General features: G+C 42.8%; 1 non-coding gene across 1 annotated transcript; it reads right to left on the bottom strand.

The window, feature by feature from the left end:
* Positions 1-689: 689 nt before the first annotated feature.
* Positions 690-779, bottom strand: TRNAY-GUA (transfer RNA tyrosine (anticodon GUA)). The gene is given in 2 exon segments: positions 690-725; positions 743-779. It is a non-coding gene; the product is annotated as a tRNA-Tyr (tRNA).
* Positions 780-7,468: the final 6,689 nt, after the last annotated feature.

Here is a 7,468-nt window from a genome sequence, read left to right on the forward strand (position 1 = left end):
GAAGTTTCTCATTTTGGCTTCTGTATGTATGAGTTCTTAGAATGCAACCTCATTAACCTTGCCCGTGGTTTTCTTCCATATGCATCTTTTTTACCCATTTCCTTCACAAACAGACATAAACTTTACAACTCTTTACTGAAATGAGCAAACATGCACAGAAATGATAAACCTTCACGCAGCACACACAAAACTCTCATGAGGTTACTGTTAACAGACGCACGTAGTGACTGTCACAAATACCTGGACCTGAAGGATTGTGGAGTTCCTGTCATCATGAAAACATTTTTTCTCCCATTTCTTTCATTCCCTTCCACTCAGAGCAAAGTAACCTGACCTCTTCCAGGTTCTCACACTCAGTTTGCTAAAAGAGGTTCTGCCAATTCCACGCTGCAGGTCTGCTCTAGCTAACAAGGGTCTGTAGAAGGTGTTGAGTCCTTGAAGAAGAGAATCCCATACAATGTGCAGTGACTGATCAGGTAGACACATGACAAAGTGCCATTGCTGTAAGAATCAGAAAGTAGGAAACAAAATCCTTGAAAGTGGTAGAAGAACAAAGTAGAGCAAATCCCTCACAGGACCTAGAGTGGAGTATGGCTGGAAAGGGCAGCTTTGCCAAGCTGTAAATTCCAGAAGTGAGCGAAAGACAAAAATCATTAAAAAAAAAAAATGACAGCCACCCCCAAAATCTTTCCTTCGAGCCGGAATTGAACCAGCGACCTAAGGATTTCTTTCTACAGTCAGCCTACAGTCCTCCGCTCTACCAGCTGAGCTATCGAAGGAAGATGAGGGAGTGCCAAGAATGAGTCAAGACAACATCAACAATAGCCTTAGGCTCTAATGGACTTCCATATGCATTGCTTCTCACAACAGCAAAACAGTATCAGAAAAAAAGGGCAGAAGTTTAGCCTTCCCTGCAGAACTGGATTTTGGTTATGAAACTGCCAGTTTTCTGCCAGATAGTTCACAGCTCTTGTAAGATTGCTGTTGGTGGTAGCGTTAAGGTTGGAATTCCTGTGATGACCCATATGAAATCTGTTTGCTTCTTAACAAAGAAATTTGCCAGCTCTTCTGTGATTTTGCCATATTTCCTAATCAGAGCTAGGAGAACAGAGAGGACTCGTATCCACACAGTTCCCCACAACAGTTCTCCAGCCAAATCCTGTAACAAGTTAGCAAACAAATCAGCGAACACACTCTCTGACAGCCTCCACAGTGAATGCAGAGGAATGAAGGAAAAGGGTGGAAAGCAACAGACACTGAGGAAATATTTGTCTCACGCGTGAGCTGCTGTTGCACCTTCTCAGAGGTCTAATCCTGGAACTTGCCAGGTGTCATGACATTCACACGCACACAAGCAGCTTTCTGGTCAATTGATGATGTAAAGAAAAAGATGGGAAGAAACAGAAATGCTGGATTGCAGCATGGCAGTATTTGAGCTCTCAGGGGTCAGATAGATGGTCTCAGTGGGAGGAGGTCTGGGAGATACCCGTATGCGGGAATGTGAGGTTAATCTTCTGCTGGAAAAAGAATGGCACAACTGATAACATGCACGACCACGGATCAGCAAGCTCCTAAATCAGAGCAGATAGTATGTATAGCCCCAGGGCTTTAATCTTTTCCAGGCTGTAGACCACACAGCATTTTCCAGGGCACTTCAGGATCCCTTCAAGCAAATTGAAGCCTTTTGTCATGAGTCCCCCTTATCTGAGTTACCTTTCACAGACCCCTTAAAATAATTCATTAGTCCCACCCATACTTTCAGAGACCCCAAAACTGAAAATCATCACTCTGTTCAGTTTAACTTATTGGCACTGTCATCCAGTGCTGAGGTACCAAATACAGACTTATGGGGAAGTATCACCATTTCTTTGCTGTCAAAAGTTGTTACCAGGGAAGATAACCCTAAACCACTTGCTCTTTCCTATAAGAAATCAGTGGCAGTTAAGTCAAGATAATAATTCAAATGGAATCAGATAAAAAGTGGATGCTGTTACTATCTATGCATGAACAAATGGGATTCAGAAGCCACAGTGTTGCCTTGACAATAAAAAGCACGGGTGATTTGTGAGAGATATTCTTGTAAACTACAAGTGTACCCCCCAGGGCAGGTTTTCAAAGTAGATATTCCTAGGAAAAATTAATTAATTTTTTCTTCATTTTTTTGAACTTGGTAAGCTTTGAATGCTTAACAGAATTAGATCCTGGTATGGAGTTCATGAAAGATCTCTGATTATCTCAATGCTTTTAACTGATTAAATGAAGATACCGAGCTTTGTGAGTCATGTGAGCGGAGCCCTGAGCTATATAAAGGGAACAGCTCACCTGTTTCATGTGGTGTAGAATAAGATGAAAGGAAAGGATGGAGCTCAAAAGCAGGATGGAGAACAGCCAGAGGTAAAGCTACTAATAGCTGGACTGTACAATTGCACTTGGTAATACTATGTGTTTTGTTAAGCTTAGATTAGTATATAATGGTCTCTAGTGTTTTGGATACTTGCAAGCTGATTTTCTATCATGACTTCAAATGGTTTAAAGGTGTTTTTCTTCAACGAAAAGTCTTAGAAAATCTGGCCAGTTCTAAGGGACTTTGTGGGGTTGTTTTATCTTACAGGTCTTGAATACAAATATCAAATTCAACTCACAATGAATCTGTGAAGTCTCTGTGATCTCTTTAAATCTTCCTGGTCTGTGATACAAGCGCCTGTTTGATTGCTGTGCTTTCTGCACCACCAACTAGAGATGAACTTCGGATATCTCAATTTGGCAGTCTAGTGTGACACCTCTGCAACAGAGGAGGACGTTTAGTTAAGTGCTGCTACTCACAGCAACTTGAATGGTGCAGTCTGAAGCATCAGTGAAACAATCACCTCCGTCCATCTACCTGTTGAAATTCAAGATGGAAATCTCTTTGGATCAGACTAAGACTAAGGCTTTGTACTTAAAGGCTGAATAGCAGCTGGCACACCAGGCCCCCAACCTGCCTGATGCCCCAAGGCTCTGTTGTGATGTAAATAATGTGCACAACTCCTTGGGACAGCTTCAGAGACAACTTTAATAACACACAGTGTGAATGAATGCCAAGGGGCAGGAAGGTGGGAATGCAGAAGGAAAGGAACCGGGGAGAGTACGAGGGTCTCATATAAAGGAAGTTCGACTGCAGTGGCAGTGTGTGTGAGCTGCTTTTCAGGAAACACAGTTTTGGAGGCCGTTACTTACAGCCATCGTTATTTGTCGTGCTCAGAGAACCCGCATAGCACTTCTGATGCTGCACTGTCATCAGTAATAGACATCCAAAGGGAAGCATCCCTCAGGTATTCAAAACCTGAGCTATATATGCTTATACTCAAACACGTATAGCTTAATTTTGCTACATCAGAACCTTCTTTTAATGCAAGAGTATTTCCTTTACGGCTAAATTACATGAACTCGATTCTTTTCGTATGTATGTCCAATTCCATCAGCAATTAAACTGAAGTTTCTGTGGCAGCAGTCAGCCATCAGGTTCAGACTGCACAATCCTCTTCAAGCCAACAATTTAGCACCAGCAGCTAGGAGCAATTATATAAGTGCCTGAGAGCTCACCCCATCAGCGGGCATGGAAAGAGACAGCCTGTCTGTAACTGTCACTGTTCTTCAGCAAGTTAAGCATTCGGCCAGCCAAGTTAAGCTGAGAAATGCAGCGAGTGGCATTCCTGTCTTCTCTCCCACAGAGGCTTCCAAGTCTTGCGCTTCTCCTGGTGAAAGACAAGATTAATAATGTGTGAGCTCGTCTGAGATGATGATCAGCCCAGAACGTTTTGATAATTGGGTGGCAATTAACCACTATCAAGACATGGCATTATTCAAATACAACATACTAGTGCCTAACTGCTGGAAATCATAAGTCAGCAGAGAGCCTGACCCTTGTTTAGCCAAGCTTAGTTTCCATTCAATGATTACCACATCCGATGTTTTTTGTTTAAGCAAGAGTTTAGCTCATCAGCAGTAAGTCTCTGTTTAGGTCTCATCAAGATGGCAAGACAAATGAGGGTATTTTTGACGAGTGGATACTTTCTTCTTTCCAGACCTGTTTCTTCTCCTATGCTTGTACGTACTGCTTTGTGACAGCAGTTGAAACGGTCCTGATCTCACTGGAGGCTTAGTGTTAGCAAAACCGGAGGCTTAGTGTTAGCAAAACGCTGCACCATCTGGGGGAGGGCAGTGGTACAGGGCACAAAAGCAGCACTGTCTGTTTGGGGCACAAGAGAGCCCTCCACCTCCTGCAGCCACTTCCTTTTGAGAGACAGCCCTTCCTTTCCCTTCTTCATCAGGCCACTCAAACTAGAAAAACCCTAATGAAAATGAAACACGCATGCCATATATAACGAGGAGAAGCTCAACTGCTAGAGAGGAAAGTGTGAAATTACAGTGTCAGTGTGAGAGGGAGAGATATGAGCCCTCATTCCCCAGGAGACAATTTGGAAGTGCATTTTTTTTTTTTTCATTCACAAGCCATGTTTAAGGGGCAGCTTTTAGAGCCCAGAAGGATGTACACAAGAAAAACACAGCAGTTACAATAGAGGCAAGTATTCCTGCCCTAAACATTTGGCAACCTTTTTTAATACACCAACTTGGTTTGACACGTGCTTGATGAACATGCATGGTTCCCAACAGGCTGTTCTTCTCCAAACTAAAGCTTTTTCTAGACTGAAAAGCAAATCCTTCAGGAGTCCCACAAGAAAGGAAATGGAGTATGCCCTTTTGGCAGCTTGCTTGGATTTCTGCTACACAAGAGAATGTAGCAATCCTGGGTAAGGAGGAGACTTGTCCATGATGGGTCCGGCTATGGCAGGGAATACTGGTTTCTCTCAGTCATGAGAATCTAATTTATTTTGAAAGAGCACTTTAATATGGTATAACAATATCACCACACATCTTGCTCAAGCAAAGAATTTTTCCAATTTATATTCAGTGCCATATAGATTGGCTATAAAATGAGTTACTGTACCTTAAATTTCCGCTTTGGCTATAGTGGCAGGAAGCTAATTAGACAAACTGACCGTGTCTTCTGGATCCAAATCCACATTACTTGGACACATAAGAATTATCAGCTGTGTGAGAGCTCATGCTTCTGGAGGTGTTTGGACTTAAAGGAGAAATAACAGGTAAGCAGTGAAGAACAGTGACCACTACAGGGCCTAAGCTAGTAAAGAAGCTGTGTTTAAACTCTTTTCCAGCTAAACTTTAACACCTCACAGTGTGGCCAAAATATGCTAGAAGCATGTCTGAAGCATGAATGCTGGTCTCAGACCACGTGTAAAACTAAGCTCTAAAAACAGTGTGACTTTTCCAAGTTATTCTTAAATTGCAAAGACCAGTGCATTGGAGCCAAATGCACACAATAATCCTAATGGAGCTGACCATAGTTTTCATTGCCCATGAAATTACTGGCCTTCCTAACTCTGGTAAGCTTTGCAGGGTAGTGAGAGGCCTGGACCTACTGGGGTTTGGCCAATCAGGAAATGAGTTTCAAATTTGGGCTTCACTTGAGCCGCTTTTGTAGGAATCTGAGAAACACAGATGCTTGAGACCTACTGCCTTCTTACAAAAATCATCTGTCCTGTTCCCACTCCCTTAGCAGAAGACAGGCTGCCAACTATATCCCAATATTATATAGCCCTCTTTCCTGGTATCCCTGCCTCTGCATAAGCAGATTGACACATTTCAGATATCACTGAGTAACAAAAAGGAACACCATATTTCCTTTCCATATTCCACATTCCTCAAAAGATTGGAATAAACATGGCAATAACGGCTGCATCCCCAGGAGCTGCACAGTCCTTCCTTCTTCTTAGATTATGCTCAGCCAAGAACAGGGCACAGCAGAAAAGAAAAAGGACTTGGGCCAAGGGATATTTTTGCTACTATGTCGTGTGTATTATTTGTACTGCCCTAGTGCCTGGGGACCTCAAACAGGGATTAGTGTGCTATAGAACTAAGCAGTGTAAAAACAAACAAGGACAGGTCCCTGCCCATGAGAGCTAATCTTTGGCCACTTCTCTGCAGCATCTGGCTGGAGCAGGGCATAAGGAAATGTGTGAGAGAGAACTTCCCAGACCACGTGTTATCTTACTACTGTAACCCTTGTCCTTCCTTAACCTACTCCCCCTCTTCTGTTTGTTATTCTAACTCATCACCTCCATCTAAGTAAGTTTAATTCGTGAACTTCTTGTATGGAAGGCTTTGTGTCTCTTCTTTTGATATATATTTTTTTTTCATTTTGCATGTTCGTGAGCTTTGAAAAATAATATACAACTGAATACGTGAAACGAGACAAAGTTTTACTATGAGGAAAAAGATATACGATATATTTAAATATGCTTCTTGAAATATGATTTTGTATCTCCGTAGTGCCTAACGTGTATCGATGAGCAACATAACTGGTATGGCAACATAAATATAAATAAAGTCTGGTCAACATGTATTTACACACCAACTGCTTCCCCAAATGATATCTGGACACAGATTTATCTGCAAAATAATTCCTGCTGGTTAAACATGAAACAAGCTGCTGGTGTACTGCGTTGTGGCTGATAAATTGCATTTGCAAGATCTCATAAAAATAAAGGAATGTGTCAAAGTTGGGGTAATACAGCTCAGCATCACTAGGGCCTGGACCAAACCATGGGCATTCTCCCATTTCCAATTACTCCTTCCAGGTCAGCTTCATGTCCACTGCCTGCAGCCTCAGTGCTGAGAAGAGGCCATTTCTAGGCAAAGGAAGGTGTTCCTTTCTGTTCCTAGGAGAAGGGACTACCTGGGCCAAGGAGTCTGCAAGCCAGCAGTGTTGTGCAGCAGGGTCCAACTGTTCTGCCACCATCCATCCGTCCCAAATATATTTGCTTAAAACAGTCTATTGGAGAAGTATAAACACGGCGTGTTAACTCACACAGACTGAGCAGCGAGGGTACAGTGTAATGGTACAAGTCACTTCTGTTTCCCCTCCCCACTGCATGGCTATCTGCCTGACTGTCAGTGTGAAATGCAGCACTTCTTCCTGCAGGCATGTGAAGTCTCCTCTGTGCCAAAGACAGCACAATGTACACTAAGAGCAGACTCCAAAAATTGAAGGAGTCCTCCAGATATCGCTCTGCTTTCACAAGCAGCAGAGAAAGGCAGTGAAGGCTTTTTAAGGCATATCTGGGGGAAAAAAAAAAAAAGGTGTGCAAACTTCAGGAGTGAGGTCTTTCCCAGGCCTGGCAATTGCAGCCTTTGGATGGAGGGCAGGGAGAAGCCCCTTCCCAGCTCAGCAGTCAAATCTGAGAGCTGCTGGGATTAGAGGAGGAATTTCAAGTGGAAACAATCTGAATGTGTGTGTGCCTGTCTGAAGTTGAACTGTGTCAAAAGAAAACAAATGACCTCTTATAGTACCTCTGCAGAGTTCGGTCCTAAGTGAGTCCTAAGTGAGGGCAGAAGTGAGCCTCATTTT

This window comes from Phasianus colchicus, chromosome 3 (genome assembly GCF_987193195.1).
Source record: "Phasianus colchicus chromosome 3, bPhaCol1.hap1.1, whole genome shotgun sequence".
NCBI lineage: Eukaryota > Metazoa > Chordata > Aves > Galliformes > Phasianidae > Phasianus > Phasianus colchicus.